Consider the following 16,662-nt stretch of genomic DNA (forward strand, 5'->3'; position numbering starts at 1 on the left):
CTCAACAAATATTCTTCAAAAGGAATACTTAATGATGAAGAAGCTGCTCTAGAAAGACAAACTGACAAACTCTGTATTCAAGTATCTTTTAAAGATTTAACTAACATTTATTGTGCACCAATCAAGTACCAAGCACTAGGCTAGACACACCCGTATAAATCACCTCATTAACCTCATGAGCCATGCCCAGAAATTCCTGGAATCAAAATGCTAAATTGACTGGATCCCCAGTACTAGTTTTAACACTTACAACCTTGATCCCACCTGATTAGTTCTTAGAATTCAGTTCCTACTAGAAATTCAGCACATCACTCTCACAGATTTAAGCATCTTTTAATGCTTTCTACTATGTAATGCCCATGAAAAAAAACCCTGTGCCTATTTTTAAGCTGCTAACTCCAGAACACTGCTCATTCCAAATACGGCACATAGTAATAATGGCCTTAATCTAACAAGTACTTTCTTGGATCACACTTGCTAAAGAATAAACCCCAAATGCCAACAAAACTGAATTTCAGCTGGGCAGAAGACATTGAATTTTAATAGTCTTCCCAACCTCGAGACTATTTTCTAGTCCTCTGAATACAGAAAGTCTTCTCTGCTTGAATGAGCTGTGGAAAGCAAGTCTGACCCAAGAGTCACACACTAATCAGAAAGAACCAAGGGAAAAGGAAAGAAAAAAAAAAAAAAAATCCAACTGGCATGACCACATTACAATGTTAACAACATATTACTCATCATTGTGCTACAAGAAAGAACTTGCAAATGGGCAATGAAGTCAAAGAAACAACTCTCCTAGTCCTCAAAGCACAAACACATCCAAATGCCAAAGCAGGTCAGGCTGTCCAGTTTATACCCAGGTATGAGTGGGTTCAGACTGAGCACCGAAGAATTGATGTGTTTGAACTGTGGTGTTGGAGAAGACTCTTGAGAGTCCCTTGGACTGCAAGGAGATCCAACCAGTCCATTCTGAAGATCAGCCCTGGGATTTCTCTGGAAGGAATGATGCTAAAGCTGAAACTCCAGTACTTTGGCCACCTCATGCGAAGAGTTGACTCATTGGAAAAGACTTTGATGCTGGGAGGGATCGGGGGCAGGAGAAGAAGGGGACAACTGAGGATGAGATGGCTGGATGGCATCACTGACTCGATGGACGTGAGTTTGAGTGAACTCCGGGAGTTGGTGATGGACAGGGAGGGCTGGTGTGTTGCGATTCATGGGGTCACAAAGAGTCGGACACAACTGAGCGACTGAACTGAACTGATGAGTGGGTTCAGAGTGGGGAGAAGAGGGGGGAAGAGAGGAAAATAATTGTGCAGCTGTTCTTGCCAGCCCCAAGGCATATTTCTTTCTTGGACTCATCAAGAACCCTTAAAAAAGAAATACTGGGGGAACTCACCTATTTTTACAACTTGATATCAGCAATTACAGAGAACATGTAGTATATGTAAATGGAAGCATATTATAAAAACTGTTGCAGACACTCCCTTTGGAATCCATCAGATCTATATTTAAATCCTAGCTCTGCCACCTTCTTGATATGGCACCTTGCACAAGTTATTTAACTTATCTATGCCTTAGCAGGAACCTTATCTGATATTCACTGTGATATCTCTCAGCACCTTAAACTGTGCCAACATATCCTGGTGAATTAATATTGACATAGTAATAAATACTCTGGATGAATTATCTGCAAGCAGGTATAAGAACATCTAACCTATGGAGCTGTTATTAGTAATAAATGAGGTGATTATATAAAGCCCTTAGTATAACTCAGCCTAGGGTCTTCACTATTGAATAGTAAAGTTTTCTCCCCTTTATTCCCTAGCCAGGGCAAAAGTTATAAAAGAAGGGCTTCCTTTTTTTTTTTTTAACAAAAGAAGGGCTCAGTAATCTGCCTGCCAATGTAGAATACAAGACAGATCCCGATGCAGGAAAATCCCACGTGCTGTGGAGCAACCAAGCCCATGCAGCACAACTACTGAGCCTGTGCTCTAGAGCCTGGGAGCCACAGCTTTCGAAGCCTGCAGGCCCTAGAGCCCGTGCTCTGCAACAAGAGAAGCCACCGCAGTGAGAAGCCTGCGCCCCGCAGCTAGTAGACCCTGCTCTCCGCAACAAAGACCCAGTACAGCCTAAATAATAAATAATTAAAATGACATACCCAAAAAAAGTTATAAAAGAAGAGTCATGGCAAGGATTAAGATAGGATAAGAACTGTAGAAGCCAAACGTTGGAATACAGTGGCTAGTAGGGACTTAGCATAAAATCTAGAAATATTTAATCTTGGCTAATGAAATTATATAACAGTGCCAGACCCTTACAGCAGATAAAGTAAAGTGTTAGCTGATCCAGAAAATGCTATTTTGAGTCTGCAGGTATCTGTTACCACATCTGATAAAAGTCTGGTAGAAGGGGAAAGAAAAGGAAAGGAAACAAAGGTGTAAGAAAGAGTCATACCTTAAATATACCTGACTACATATTTAAAAACAAAATATAGATGATTTTTCACAAGGCCATTTGATCCTCTAAAAACATACCATTAGCAAAAATACCATATTGATCCATACAATTTACAGCCCTTTTTAGGTAATAAGATCTGTGTAAGGAAACTGTTCGTAACTGCTGACAGAGTAAATAAGCCTGAAAGATTCAGGTCCAAAGCTCTCCTCCTCCCTTTACTCCAAAAAGACTAAGGTGGCCTCTGAGGTTACTTCATCTATAGTTTGTAAGCAAAGCAACCTACCTACAAGCAGGGGAAAGGACTATTTTATCTTCAAAAATTGGGGGTCAGAGAGTATATGCAATTAAGTCCAAAATCTAAAGGAAATTTTTTTCCTTGACTGTGAGGAAGTGAAACTCAGAAGATGGTTCTAAGAAACCCAGGTCATTGTAACACTGTGAGCCTGAGAGAACTATACACATTTAGAGCCTAAATACAAGGAAAACCTATGTAGAACTGAAACGGCTTGTGGTTAAACCTCATCATAATGTGGTCTTCAACTTCCCATTTCACTTCCAGGCTCTGTGTTTTAACCACTTGACCCACCTCCTCCTAAGCTGTATATAATATAAATAGCACTGGACAACAGTCAAAAGCATGGGCTCTACACCAAGTTCCACTACTTACGAGGCATGCAAACCAAGTCACTTAAACTCTGTACTCAGTATGATCTGAATGTTGGGCTAGACTCTGTGCTTTTTTCCACCGAGGCATTCCTTTGGAGAATAAATGTATTAGAAACCATGCAAACCCAGCTCCCCTATTGCTATAACCCAGATTAAAAACAGGTGCATTGTTATCTATCCCTTTCCTATAAAAGCAGTTACCAAATGCTGTTTAGTTTTCTTCAAATCACTTGAATCTCTCCCCTTTCTCCATTCCCATCATCCCTGTAAAGACTCCTTTCCCAGAATTTAACAGTCTTCTAACTGCTCTCTCTCCTTCCATTTCACACCACATGGCTGAAACAATTTTCTGAAAATACTAATTTACATATACAATTCCCTGCTCAAGGACTTTTCGTTGTAAAGATAAACTGAAATCCTCTACATGGAATTTAAGGTCCTCCCCAGTTCATCTAACTCTCCAACTTTATTAATCTCATTGCTCTCCTAAATGAAACACTGCGTCTACTTGTTCTGCCCCCTCAAGACAGGCTCAGCTCCCTGCTCTCATTCCTTGAATGTTCCCCTCTCCACTTATTCAGTCTTCTCTCTTCTCCGAGGCCTACATTATCCTAAGGATCCAAATGTTCCCTATCCACTCTCTCTAAACTTCTGTATAACTATATATCTCTATCCCTTTACCCTAAAAAGACTAATGCAGCCTTTGAGGCTACTTCACCTACAGTTTGTAACCAAAGCAATCTACCTACAAGCAGGGGGAAGGACTATTTTATCTTCAAAGCTGGGGGTTGGAGAGTACATGTAATGTCATGGGTATTGACACTTAATACCCATGACTTTGTACTACTAGTTATCTTTTTATGCAAACATTCAGCCTTCATAACTAATTATTAAGTTCTTGAGGATTTTAATCTTTCCATACCTGAGACCTAACTTTTCAGAGGGCAGATATCCAATAAAATGTTTGTTGGTGAGGGTAACTACCTTGAACAAGTCATTTAAATATTCTGGGCCTCATTTCCCTCGCCCAGAAAATGATGACAATATGTAAATCCCTTTTCCATTCTAAAATACTATGTGAGATTACACATAATACTACACAGTCTGTTTTTCTTTCTTCTAAAAATGTGTGTCTGTGTGTGTGTATCCTATTTTAACCCAGAATATAAATTCCCAAGGAGCCAATTCTCCTAATACTTGTTTAGTTTATTTAGTAGGTAACATAACCTTGGCATCTCCTTAGAGCATCTTGTCCAAATTCCAGTACACAACACGTGTTCAGTAAAAAGGAATTTATCATCTCAGCCAGGAAGCAAACATCAAGGGAAGTCTGCACAGATGACTTTTTTCAATCTTAATTTCCATAATGAACTAGAATACTATAAAAAATTACAGAGATGTGTGACAGAAGGAACTTAACATTAAAATGAAAGGCAACCTTGCATCAAATAGCTGGGAATTTACTTTAGGCAGCCAAAGAAGTTAGGATGCAGCAAATCTTAAGCCTAACTCTCAAATTCTATTTTCAGAATTTTGAGGAGTCTGGGAAGTCTTTATCCCAGGTCAGTAAACAGGGACCAAGTATTCCTCATATTAGATAATCTTGCCCCTAGTACTAAGGGAAATTTTCAGAAAGTGAAGAGTCTAAGCACTCAGCCAGGTGAGCTCCCAGTTCAATGATGAAAGCAAATACTCACAAAGGAACTTAAAAGAGCAGGAAAGTTTTTACAAGAAATGAGAGCATACTATCTAAAATATTTTTGTTAGCATTATTATATATTCCCATTATCTTGCCTCAGTTCCTCACATGGGACTATCCTCATGTAAATAACAAGACTGACTAGTTCTAAAGCCTTAGATGAATTCTTTTCCTTTGAAGTCAGTTATTAATGATTCAAATGGCGCTAGTAGACCACCTCATTTAAAATGACCTGACTTTTCAAAGAATGATTTTAGAACACAAGATGATACTTTCAAAGCTGGTGTGGCCTCCTCGATACACCTTTGGTATAGTTAAGGCACAAGGTTTATAAAGAATTCTAAGCCAGGTTTGGAATGACAGGAGGAAACAGAACCTCTTTAAATCTGTACGCACATCCCTTTTCCCCCATTTCTAATTCTATGATATCTGTTAACTCCCACTATCTACACTGTTTCTTTGCTCTTTACCCTGACATCCGCATTCCTCTTCCCTTTTAACCTAAGAACTGTTGGGGGAACCACAGGTAGGAATCTGGTGCCAGGAGCTAGGGCTCTTATACTCTTCCCTGCTAAGTCTCCAGATAAAGTCAATGGTGACAAGAAATTTTCTCTTCCCTGGTTTTCCCTACCACCCCAGATCTCCCTTATCAAGACTAGAGAAGAGACATAAGAGGGTGGCAGGAAATGATCGTGGGGGAGTCATTTACTCAAACGTCGTAAGCTCATTAAAATCAACTCAATCAATTACATGTATTACAGCTACTGACAGCAAGAATTTTCATCTCAGGCTCATTTTCCTGAGATGAGGTTGTATGCCCTAAAACCCTCACACACTCCCCCACAACCTTCCCCAATATACTAAATGTCTGCTGAGAAATAAGAACGTTTTATCAAAAATTGGAGCTAAAGATAACTACAAAAAGAAAATCTGTTGCAAAGTTCAGAAGTGCATTTTAGAATTATAAATAGAGTTGGAATTATTCACTTCAAAAAGGTCTGTGATAATGTTCTTCAGAACCCCAACAGGAAATCAGACCTGACCTATTAAGTTTAACCACAGTTTAAGCAATGACCATTAAATACAAGCTTAAGCAATTACCATTTAACACAATAACCATTAAACATAACAACCTAAACATAAGTTTAAAGAATAACCATTGGTGATATAGGACTTATTTTATCTATAAAATTGCAATTTCATTACAGTTCAACTTAACATTTAATTTCTTTCTGGCAGGGGAGGGAAGGGCTTTGGTGAGGCCTAAACAATGTTATGTTGGTACTACACATTCCAGAATAAAAGCTTAAGAATATTTTGCTGAGATACAATCTGGTCTCATCGATAAAAATGGTGCTGTTAAAAGTATATTACATATACACACAAATGTGTACATTTATTAGGCCTTCTTTTTTAGAGGCCAAAGAATTCTTGTTTCTCAGCAGTATTTATTAAGCGAACAGATAGGCTGCTTTTTCTCACCACCAATGTAAATCTCCAGCGAAGGTGTCAAGGCCTTGATGACAATAGCAGAATTTGATAGCTAGTGAAATGAGTCTGGCCACAGAAGTACACTGCCTCAAATGCCATCAGGATCAATTCCCAGGAGTTTCCTCATTGGGATGATATCACCAATCAATTCTCATTTCACTTCTCAGGAATATTTGCTCTCATCTCCTACAGGAAGTCAGTCTTGAATGCACTCAACATTTATGTACATTTTTATATAATTTACAGTGCTGAATGTTTCTTTATAAGCTTTATTTTTCATAAAGGCCACACTATACTGCTCATAATTACCCAGCTCACCAACTCAGAGGACTGTTTTTATTGTTTTATTCATTAATTAACCATTTAGTCACTAATAGTGACTAAATACCTAATATGTTTTTGTTACTGTGGCAAGTGCCATGAGGGATACAAAGATAAAAGAAATTACTTATCTGCTTTCAAGGAGCTCACAATATAAAAGAGGCAAGCCAAGGCCATAAATAAACTAAAATACAAAAATACACAACTACGACCAGATCAGCATCAATAAAATGATAGGCGGCTTCAGAAACAGGAAAGATCACAGCTTGCAGGAGGAGGAAAAAATCAGGAAGGTTTTCATGGAAGATAGGGTTTAAACTGGGACTTTGATGGTAGGACTATTTCACAAGACAAGTGAGGAGGGCAGTGGAGGAAATAGGCGTAAAGATCAGGTGATTAAATGAACTAGATCTACATGTAAATAATTCTGAAAAACAGCACTGAGAGACAGGGTTGCAAAAAATACCTGCAGTATGATTCTGATTTTCACTTTTGATTTCAAAATAAAACTATATGTTGCTTGCGCCTACATTACACAGTTTTTTTAAAGTATAAAACATGCAATGATACATACCAATTTAGGCCAGTATTCATTTCTCAGGAAAGAAGAAGGGGATAAGGATGCAGAGTAGGACTTTGGCTATATCTAATACTTAACAGTTTTTATCTTAAAGACAGTGAGAAATCTAAAATAAACCTGCAAAATGTTAATATCCACTAAATCTGGGTTGTGGGCTCAAAGTTACATTAGGGTTTTTTCCCCTGAATGTTCCAAAATATTTAAAATATCTTATTATTCAAAATGTTCAAATTAAGAAAGGGCCCAGAGACTGGAAGAATAGGGGAGTCATTAACACAAGAGTAATCAGGAGCTGGCTTAGGTTCCCCTAAACTTCAAGAGAACACTTGACAAGCTCCATTTTAGGCTGAAGAGGATCCTTCATATCCCTTACCCAGTGTGCACAAAAAGCACTGAGAGCAAAGTCGGGGGGTGGGAGGTGGGGGGGGCAGTGGGCGGAGGCTGACAAATATGGACAAGAAAAAGTATTTATTGCCATCCTAGATCAGATAACTGAAGGGAGTGAGAACCACCTTCCCACGTAACTTAAATGCCTGCGTAACCAAGTCATCTGTCCTAAAACAAAGCCAAGGAAACTTCCAGTTACATAGGAATTCAGATAAAGACTCACTATGAGTAGCTATTCTGTACCTCCTCTCTCTCCAACCCTCCCCCAAACACTCACAAACAAAAACAAAATGTACCCTTGCCCACTTGAGAAAGAATTAAGAATTGGCAGCTCTGCTAAAGTGGACACTATCCAATCCAAGGCCTTTCTCTAGAGAAGATGTTGACAGAACCCAGAGGAAAGAGTAAGGAACTCATAAATCAGTTTTGATGAAGGCTTGTCAATGGAAGATATCCATCCTTCCACAGTCCCCTCATGTTCCAGCTTTCCCCAGGAGAACCTAAGGACCTCTAAGATGTCCTCTATCCTATTCTGTTCTTCTCCAGCAAAAAAAGACTTAAAACACAAAATCCAAATTCTTACATTGCACTTTAAGCCCAAAATATTTACCTTCACAAAAACCCAATGACATTAAAAACATGGGGAAGAGAGAGGTAGAATCCAAGAATAATGATACATCTTTTTTTTATATATATACTTTTTGCTGGTACCCAATTTATCATAACATTTCTTTTACCAAAGTTTCATTGATACAGCTTAAAACTAAGTTTAAAAGAAAACTAGAAGGGAACTTAGCAGGAGAGATACATACATCTGCACACACACAATAAAACAAATACCTTGACATCCCTCCAAATCTGAATCACTTGAATCACTGAAGAATTCTAACATCCTAGTCACTCCACTCCAGGGTGTCCAACTGCCCCAGGCCAAAGCCCCAAATCCCCATGGCACTCTCAGGGCAGATATTCCTGTCAGACCCGGGAAAATACCACTGCTCACTCTCGACTAGAATAAAGGACGATGGAATGAAATGACAGAAGTCCTTCTGTCTTCAAGCACAATGCAGTGTGGCAGAATGGAACAAACACTGCAATGGGACTTGGGAGGGAATTAGAGAGGTGAACTAATATTTATTAATCACCCACTACATTACAGCCACGAATACTGAATTTCAGACTAAGCCATCACTTCACTACTTCTGTGATCCAGAGTAAATCTCAGGTATTCCATCTGAAAATCAGTGGGGGAGACTAAGAAAGGGGAACAGTCCCTCTTGTTCTCTGATTCTATTTCTACAAACATGATCACTCAACAAAAAATGTATTAGTAAGTTATTTCAAAAGTCTTTTGCTCTGTTCCTCTCCAGTCTACTCTCTCTATACCACTGACAAAATAATCTTTCTAGAACATGAAACTTTATCACCCAATGTTTAAAAACCCTTAAATGGCTTATCATTTCATGCAGCACAAGATAAAACTGTCCATGATCAGCCTTACCTACTTCTCCAGCATCATCCCTGACCTCCAACCCTGTCCTCCAACCATAATATTAATCACTACTTAAAAGTTACCTGAAGAAGTCTGGCTGTTTCGTTCCTTTAAGCATTTATTCATGCTGTTTTCTCGGCCTCGAGTGTACTTCTCTCTCTAATCTGTAGGGTACATCCTTAACTCATCTTTCAAGACTCAGCTCAAATATCATCTCTTCTGGGAGGCCCTTTCCAACCTCTGAGCGTCCAAGGCAGAACTGCCCCCTACATACCTTTCTCACAACATCAATCACACTTCACTTCATCTATATATTGACACATCTATCTCCCACTAGACCCATAAACTTCCTGTAGGCAGAGACCTTGTCTGATTTATCTGTTTCCTCAGTGCCTAAGACAGTGCTTACAAGATAAGACACATTCAAAGGATTGATGGAGTAGGGAAGACAGGAATGGAAAAGACGAAAGGAGAAGGAAAACTCGATTAAGATGGCCTGAATAGAGAACAGTAGTGCTTATCAGTACCACTGTCTGTGGCCTTCTGCTCTTCCCCTAAACTCTAGTCTTCAGAGAGCTTATTCAATTTCTTGGCTACAACTATCACAGCAATGTTAATGAACTCCAAACCCATACTTTCAAGCATTATTTACCCCCACCTCCACCAGCTAAGGCTCATCTCTAACAACTGGAACAGCTTTCATTTGGACATTTCATTGCCACTTTTTAAGTCCAAAACGTTTCCAATTGAGCTCATCATATTTCCCTAAGAAATGAGGAAACCTCCCCAACTTCTTTACTCCAGTCAATGTCTCAGAAACCCAGGCTTAAAACACCATAGTCACGTTTGATCGATCACTCTCCTTCATCTTCCACATCCAGTCCTCACTGAATTCAATTTTCCCTTCACAATCTTTTTTTCACTCTTTCCCCTCCACAACCCTAGCTCAGGTCTCATCACCTCATACACACCAGGTGCTCACCTCCCTTCCTTCCAAGCCAAATCTATTTCCTGTTATCATCATTTTATGATCCTATAAAAAATTCTCAGTGGTTAGCTGTTTTCCATCATTTAAAATCTAAACTTATACGCCTGACTTTTAAGACCCTCTATAAACACAGCTCCAAACCAACCTAACCATCTTTGTTTTATGACTATTCACTGCAACTCAGGTCAGTCTCATTACTGCCCCAAGAACATCCCAAACACATCCCTGTTTCCAAGTTTTTGCTTGATCTCTCCAAGCTCCAAAATGAAATTATTTTTTTGTTAATTGCTTCATCTTCATTTCCTACACCTAATACAATTTCCTAAAGATCTGGAGTAAACTACAATTCCTCTGTGATATCACTCATAATTACCTGAGTATTCTTCTCCTCAAATACTTATGGTTTGAGATCTGTATTATGCAATTGATAATATGCTTTCATATTTTAAAATTTTCTCTGGCATAAAGAGGCTCAGTAGGTATTCACCTCTTCCTATTCCCCTTACTCCCAACTGGACTGTAAATTCCTCAAGGGCAAAAAATTGTCATTTTTCCTGATTCTTCATACCACCTAACAGAACCAAATTAACAGCAAGTCACAAAAAATAGTTTAGTGGTCTCTCCTATGCAAAACTATTTCTTATAGTCTAAGGTATAAGACATAATTCTAAAAAACACAGTTACAAATAATCCTGAACTGCATAAATGAAAATGCCTGATTTTTCCACCTCTGAATTTTAGCTCAGAAATACAATCTCCTGACTTCAGTGGTAAATAATAATCCTGTGCCCATGACATCACAAGCACATAGTTTGGTAATGATTATGAGAAGGCTGGGGTAGGCAAGGATGAAGGAAAACAAGTCAAATGAAAGAACAAGGATGGAAGAACTGGGTGATTTTTTTTTTTTTTTTGGTTTACTTAAGCGTGGACACGTTGTCTTCCTTTTTCTCTTTTTTTCTTAAATTGGCCATATTTTCAACAAGTTTACTTCAGGAGGAAAAATCTAATAGATTTTCAAAGGAGCTAATACCTGCAGAGCCTTTACAAAGCTCAAAACCTTTGAAAAGGCCAGCTTAATCTTCAATAAGGCAGTATGATGCAACAGGACTCCTCCAGATATTGTGAGTAAAGACTTATTCAGAATGTAACATAGGCATCTTCTACCAATCGCTCTTAGGAATAAAGCAGACAGCTGAGAGGCCACATTGGACCCACACAGATTTTGAAAAGAAATCGGTCTTCATTAACAGACTCAGTGTAGCCCAGTCTTAATTATCCTTATATGGACTGTTCATTTTATGGATTTCTGAGGCAAAATTTTGAATTCAAGACTGATGGTTCTTGTCTATCAGTATATTTTCCTATCAGGTAATTCAGGTTTAGAGATAGAAATGCAAATTCATTCCATCAGTATGATCCCCAAACACTAAAATAAGTATGATTTTTAAAACAAGAAATTTCTTAAGCTCTGAATTACATAAACTAGTGCTCCCTACAATAGCAGAGATAACTGAAAGTCAAGCGCACTTAACACTGTCCTTAACATAAGCTTGAAGAGAATCCAATCATAGCTGCACGACTGCCTCACAGGCTGGTACAATGCGAGACAGTAACAAGCAGAGTTCAAAATAGTGAGTAAGGTGTGTGAATACAAAGACTTCTACAAGGAATCTTACATCTCCTGGCTGATCTCTTTAGGCCTGGATATTCCAGAAAAGAAGGAGAGTCACAATGTATTGGTGCTTGATGCCTTGTCCCTGAGTTCCTGGACCAGAGGGCTCACTACTTCTCACTAAATCAATCCTTTGTTCAAGGACCTACAATGACTCTATTGACCCTTTCATCAACACCCAACAGAGTCTGGCCTCTGAGTCCCCTCCACCCTCTCGCCTGCTCTACCCATGACTTGAACAACCCACATTTTCTCTAGTCATTCTTATTTATTCTCCCCACAAACACAACTTAGTCATTCATACCATAACTGCACACTGTACATTCTATACTTTCTGCCCAGAAGATCCATTTCCTTTTACTCCCAACACAAAATAACTATTTCACTTACGTGCTCACATATATTATATGAATAAAGATGGAGAAGTAAACTGTCCAAGGTCACAGTAGAACGATTTGAACCAAGATCCACCTAACTCCATACCCCACGCATCATTATGACTCTAATCCATAACCTCCCAAGTCCATTTCAAATTTTCCTGATTCAAATCTTCTCTAATTTACCTCATTTGCACTTTACTTAAAATTTTCTAGTCTTCACGTATCCCATTTGTAGCACGTTAAATGTGGTTTTGTTTACATGCTTTTTCCTAAATGTTAAATCTTATAGTCTGCCTTCTCATTTATATACTGCCTTCCCCAACATCACCCTTCTCCCAAGGGCAAGAACACCTGTTTATTACATCTTTCCTATCTCCCCAAAGCCTGTCACTGGAGCTTGGAGACTATCTTATCCATAGGAGTGTTCAATCATTATTCAGTCAGGATTTATTACTTTAAAAAAATCAACTTCCTTCTTCTATCATACTGAAAAATCAACTAATTTCAGGCATTCATGAAAAAACTGTTCTGCATCTATATTCTAGTTATACCATCTATATTCTAGTTATACTGATTTTAATTATCTCACTTATCAGGGGCTGCTGAGTGGATTCCAGGCTGCCATTCCACAGCTCCTAAGCTTGCATGGGAAAGATACTACTGAAGTCACACTTCAAAGCATTGTTTCAGGATTTTTTTCCCTGATGGGATGAGTGTCTGGGGTAAGGAGAAAAAGTGCTCCCTTACAATGTCCTCTTCCAGCATACTTAGCATGCTTGAGACATTCAGGAGCTCTAAAACTTTAACAAGTGGCCCCATAACAACCTGAAAACTTATTTTTAATACTGAGTTATTCCATCATAATTCACTTAGTAACATATACTGAAACTCAAAATTCCAAACAAAGCCTTCTGAGAACTGAAAATAGTGATGGGCTATTGGGTTGCCCTACACTTATTATAGGATTTTATTCACCATTTCAATCCCTACCCCTAACCCCAACCCTGGGAATAATACAAGTAGTTCAACTGGGGCAAGTTGCTAAATACAGATATAAGCTGAATGTGCTAGATATCATCACTAATAATGACACCAACTAACTCACAAATTAAAACAATTATTGATAGTCAACAGACTCTGGAACAGTGTGTGTAATTTTGAAAAATTAGATATTCCCTCCAAACTAAAACATTTTCAATAGGAGCCCCAAAGAAAAAGATTAAGGGGAAAAAGTGTCAGGAAAATTTCCAAGTTTCTGGCAACATAACTACATCAAAGTCCAACCAATAATTAACATCCATTACTGGTCAGCCTGCCTTATACAAGTCAGTATACAGACCTTTCTTTGGTAAAGGTTTACTTTTTTTTCACAAGGAAGTCTTTGACATTAAAGGAAAGGGATAAGCCAAAGTAGGCAACAACAACAACAAAAATGACAGTAGTTTGGAAACTATTTTCCTTCTTTCCTTCCTGCTTCAGTGCATGCTGTCCAAAGCGGGTATCTGTTCAATTCTATTCATTCATGTTAATGGATGATTATCGGTAGAAAGGTGCTGATAATCCAAAATGGAAAAAATCGAAAAAGAATCTATTTCAGTTTTGGAAAATCTTTTCAGTACGTTTAACTTCTCAATTACTCCTAGCATGACCTAATACGTGTATTCATTTGTAATCTCCAAGTACATAGTAACTGGCCACCAACTTAGGGAGGTGCTCCGAGGCATGCCGGGTAGCTAGTGGAAATTAGAACAGACTGGTACTCGGCTTCCCCGTGAACAACATCAATTTACTTTACAGTTCTGTCCAGCCTTCAAAATATCAATAGACTAGCACAGCAGGTTGGTTATTAACCTTTAAAAGAAAGGCTGGGAAAAACAATGAGGACAAAGAGTATAATTGTTTGCCCATAATGTATTCATTTGTAAATTATGCACAGCAAATGTTTAATTACAAGTCTGATTCTCCCTAGCCACCCAGCATAAGTCCCTACTGTCTTCTCCGTCAAGAATACAACCTCGTTGATTAGGAAGGAAATCTTCTCTCTTTTAAAGTTAAGTAGTATAAAAAATGTTTTTAAAAGATTTAAGACTAGCTACCCTTATGGACCCACCTTCCTGCTACTTCTTCCCTCTGTCCTTTCTCACTTTAGAAATAGGTTGAAAGACAAAGGGTTCCAGCGTCCTCTAACATCTAAATATACAGTACGATAAGTCAAAGACTAAACAATTACCCGTTTCTGATTTTATAAAAGGATTTATACATATATGAACTACAAGTCAACTAATTTTTGCCTTTGCATTCATGAAAACTCCCTGAAGAGTTGGGGAGAATCTCTTATATAAAATCTATTTTAGTTTAATTTTTATATTTATTGTGCCCAGAGAAGCCACCTAGGTTCCAGAGACTACCTAAACACAGAGAGAGAGAAGGGTGAGAAAAAGAGAGAGGAAGAGAGACAGAGAGGGGGGAGACTCAGAGCGCTGGTCCTTGTGAGCTGACAAGCTAAAAATACGCCGGCCCAGTAAACAAATCCCATTCCATCCCGACCGGAGCCACACCGTTAACCTAGTAATTATGAGAAGAGGAGTGAGATCACGCAGCTCCCGGCTTACTCATCATCAGCTTCTAAAGTTTCCATCGGCTCATGGCAACTTTTTTTTTTTTCCAAAGTTCATAAGCCTGCCATAAAATCAATCTATCTCTCTATCACTCTCTTTCTCGTATACACACTTCTTTTTCGCTCCCTTCCTCCATTACTGGACGCACCTCAGTTTAACTACCGATATGGCAGAACAGTTTGGTTTCTGCTCATTTTACTTTCGAGACTTTAAAATGAACTTTATCGTACTATGAGAGTAGTAGCCGGCACTCCTAGCCACCTTAAAATTCCACCATCCCTCCCCGAAAGTCTAGCTGACAAGGAGAACCGTCCAAACTGCCCAGCACAGTTGAGGAAGGGAGGCCACGAACGGGGAAGGGGGGCTGGGAAGGTGGGACGCAGGTGAAAGGGAGGAGTAACGGGAGAAAGGTTGGAACCAAGCAAGGAGCAGTCAGGGCGAGGAGGGGGTGCCGAAAGGAGACGGCTCCGCGTGAAACACAATCAGAAAGGAGAAGAGGGACAGTGGCGACCAGAGGGTCAGAGTTTGGGAGTCTGAAGAGGCGGGAGGGGCGGGAACAGACGGGGGAGGGTGACAATGCGGGGGCTCCGTTACCCTCGCGGCTCCTGGGGCAAGGCCCTAGGCCGGGGCGGAGCGCGGGGCCCGGCTGCCTCTCCTCATTCCTCGGCTGTGACCCAGGGGTCCGGCCGGCCCCTCCCCCGTCGACGATGGAGGCGGAGGCGTTGGCTGAGACTGAGACCGCGGCTGCTGCTCCGCACAGGATCAGGAGCTGGAGCCAGATAGGACTGATCTGGACTGGCTTCCCCAGTGGCTTTTTGCCTGCTCCGCACTCGGTCGCCACTCGGACTCTGGGCTGCTGGTTCAGGATCGGTGGTTTTCGGCCGTCCGGCCGGAAACAAGCGCCAGTTTCCGGCCGGAGCTGGTTGGTGGTGACACCCAAGCGGCCCCCCGAGCCTCCTCCCGCCCGCCCCGCCCGGCCCGGCCCGGCCCGGCCCCGCCCCGTAACAGCCCCGCCCTGAGCGCCGCTCCCCGCGCTGTGACCAGTTTGGTGCTTGCCCCGCTCCTGAACCCGTGTTTTCCTGGCGGGTGTTCCTAAAGTCCCTGGTCTGGAGAGTTCTTGAGCCGGAGCTAGGTGGGTACTGGGTGGACTCTTGAGACTTTGAGGTGTAGTCAGTTGGACACAGCCCTTTGGGAAGAAGCAGAAAGAGGCGGGGTAGTTCTAGAAAGGTGAGAGGGATGAAAATTCTCTGAGAACCAGAAGACTGAAATTCTAGTTACCCTACACGATCATTCTGGACTGACCTGAGGAAAAATAACAACGCTTCTTCCAGATCAGTCTCCACCCATTTATGCACTCTCTCTCCTTCACTCCTGTAGTGAACATGCTTTTCTCTATAAACACTCAATATTTATTTACTTGCACAACAATTATATCTACTTTAGAGAGTGCAGTCAAAACAAGTTATGTTGTGCTTTTTTGGTAACTCCTTTTAACAACAACTATGCTATCGCATAGTTCAATTCACAAATATTGAGTCCCTACTGTGTACAAGGCATTGTGCTCATTGATATTGGGATCACAAAAACGTATAAGACATAATTCCAGGCATCAAGGGCCTTACACTTTGGTAAAACAGATAAAGTGAAAGTGTTAGTCGCTCAGTGATGTCCAGCTTTTTGTAATGCCATGGACTGTAGCTCACCAGGTCCCTCTGTCCATGGAACGCTTCAGGCAAGTGAGTAGCCATCCCCTCCTCCAGGGGAATCTTCTCCACCCAGGGATCGAACCGAGTTGCAGGCAGATTCTTTACCATCTGAGCCACCAGATAAGCCCATATTATATAAAGCAGAACTCACGTTAAGTGCTGTGTGAGGTAGGAGGACCTGTGGCTATGAGAACATAAG

The 16,662-nt window shown here is 40.3% G+C and overlaps 1 protein-coding gene across 1 annotated transcript in view; it reads right to left on the reverse strand.

Moving 5' to 3' along the window:
- OTUD7B (OTU deubiquitinase 7B) overlaps positions 1-15,626 on the reverse strand; it is a 59,989-nt gene extending 44,363 nt beyond the window's left edge. The window contains exon 1 of the mRNA XM_012180358.3: positions 15,352-15,626. The gene's annotated coding sequence lies outside the window, so the exon portion shown is untranslated. The remainder of the gene's footprint in view (positions 1-15,351) is intronic.
- Positions 15,627-16,662: the final 1,036 nt, after the last annotated feature.

Source organism: Ovis aries, chromosome 1, assembly GCF_016772045.2.
Source record: "Ovis aries strain OAR_USU_Benz2616 breed Rambouillet chromosome 1, ARS-UI_Ramb_v3.0, whole genome shotgun sequence".
In the NCBI taxonomy this organism is placed as follows: Eukaryota; Metazoa; Chordata; class Mammalia; order Artiodactyla; family Bovidae; genus Ovis; species Ovis aries.